General features: G+C 45.4%; 1 long non-coding RNA gene across 1 annotated transcript; it reads left to right on the top strand.

Moving 5' to 3' along the window:
• Nucleotides 1–247: 247 nt before the first annotated feature.
• Nucleotides 248–743, top strand: LOC119358557. Its single transcript, XR_005172252.1, has 2 exons — nt 248–463; nt 563–743. It is a non-coding gene; the product is annotated as an uncharacterized LOC119358557 (long non-coding RNA).
• The last annotated feature ends 1,431 nt before the right edge of the window (nt 744–2,174 follow it).

The following is a 2,174-nucleotide window of genomic DNA, read 5'->3' as shown; positions in this document are numbered from 1 at the left end:
GTCAGATGAAGCCTTTACAGATAAGGAAGCAGAGGCCGGGGAGACAGGAGCGACGTGGGTCTATGAATACCTAGTACGTCGCTCGCAGCCTTGTTGACTAACCGGAGAAAACTATATAGTACCCACAAAAAAGGAGAGCGACTATTATCATCGGACATTGGTGGACACTCGAGTGAAGCTTTTCTTCGTGCGCACGCGGACTATAAATACCGGCCTTGGAAGTAGGATAGGCAAGCAGCACAGCAGGACACACAGTTCTGAAAGCCTCATTTCCCAAGAAAATAAAAGCTCTCAAACCCTCAAATATCAGCACAACCAGATATACCCATGGCATTCTTGGGTAGTAGTAGAGCTGCCGGCCGTCTCATGGTGCTCCTCCAGATGGCTCTCTTCGTCATCGTCTCGGCGCTCATCATGAACAGCTCCTTGTGCCTTGCAGCGGCCGGCCAGGACGACATTGCAGGTCAGACCGTGCTTAATTCCAAACTGGCTGCTATTGCATTTTTTGTTCATCATTATTAATGAAATTGAATGATTAACTAGATTTGCGTTTCTTGTCCAGGCTCTGGGTCTCGGTGTATCGGACAGAAATGCTCTGGGGGAACTCATTGCTGCCGTGGTGTACCACTGGTTGGTGACCGACCCTAATTAGCAATAGATTAGAGGTGGGCGTGCGGCAAGCCGTGTGACACATGTCTTTCTTTCCGTATGAATAAATGGTTGAATAAAGTGTTTTGTCTATACAGCCAGGGGTCGGGGTATTCTTTATTGAAATATGATCTTATTTCAAAAAGAGATTGCTTCATTTTATATGGAAAACCAAATACAGCAAAAAAAACTTCTACAACCCGATGGGCAAATACACCTTGCCGAAGCAAGAAAACCAAAACACAAAAAACACCCTCAACATAGTGACTATACAACGCAAAGATCAACCTCCTAAGCAAGGTAGTTGGGAGATGCAGCACCGGTTATCTGGTGCACCGGGGCAATTGGTGCTACCGGCGCACTGGACCCTGATACACATTCAAAAATGTTCAAAAAAATCCCAAAATAATTTAGTGCATTGACACAATATCAAAGTATGTTGTCACAAAATTTCAAATCAAAATTCAAAACATTGCTCGAGATACAAAAATGACAAATTTGACATCAATGTGCTAATGGGCAAAAACTAAAGCCCAACTGGTGTTATGTACTATTCGGTGTCATTTTTGTCATTTTTGTATGTCGAGCAATGTTTCAAATTTTTATTTGATTTTTTTGACAACATACATTGATGTTGTGTCAATGCACTAAAATTTTCCTGGATTTTTTTGAGCATTTTTTTTATGTGCCACAGGGGACCGGTGCACCGGTTGCACCAATTGCTCTGGTGCACACCATAAGTGAAAGAGACAGGATATTGAGGCAACAATACTTAACGCCCAAGCACAACACAGAGATGAACTCAGAAAGCCACACGATGCGAACTCCTACATCAACAACTCCGAAACCACTAACATAGGATAACACGTGTTGACATCGGATTTTGGTGTGGAGGGTGTGGCATGCCCGGTTGCGGAGGGGCCTGGCCTACACGAACGCAAAGGGTCTTGGTCTTCCCAGACTCTTTCCGTCGCTGATTCTTACATGTGAGTGTGGGGTGGGACGTGTAACAGCGGTTGCCCTCCCCGGTGCATCCATAAAAGCTATTTGTGTGCTCGACAATTTGACACGGCCTCCCACATGCTTCCTCTCGCTTCGCTCCTTTCGTGAGCTTCTTTGTTGGTCCTCATGTGTGTCGGTGTGAGCTTGGCATCCATTGACGAGGTGGCCATCACTACGCTCTCAAAGTAGGCAACGGTGTCGGGAAGCCACGGCGGCGAGTGGTTTTTTTTGTTTTATCAGGGAAAGGTTTGGGAGGAGGCCGTGGTGGCATGTTTTTGCAAGCTTCTTCCTGTGATCCCTTTGTCCGGGAGGAGGACATAGTCGCGGCGAGCACAGAACCCTGCATGTGTTGAGGCCTTCTTCCCATTGTTTGGTTCCAGTGGTTCTAGGACCGCTTTGGATCTTCGGGCTTACCAATTTGTTGTTGATCTATAAAGGGATTGTCCAAACAATAGAACTTGAAATATTATGATGTTTGAGTGTTGCCTGTTGTTATGCATTATGTTTCATTTTCCATTCATATC

Source organism: Triticum dicoccoides, chromosome 2A, assembly GCF_002162155.2.
Source record: "Triticum dicoccoides isolate Atlit2015 ecotype Zavitan chromosome 2A, WEW_v2.0, whole genome shotgun sequence".
Classification (NCBI taxonomy): Eukaryota; Viridiplantae; Streptophyta; class Magnoliopsida; order Poales; family Poaceae; genus Triticum; species Triticum dicoccoides.
Note: the sequence above shows the minus strand (reverse complement) of the source record. Positions and strands in the feature narration are given on the sequence as shown.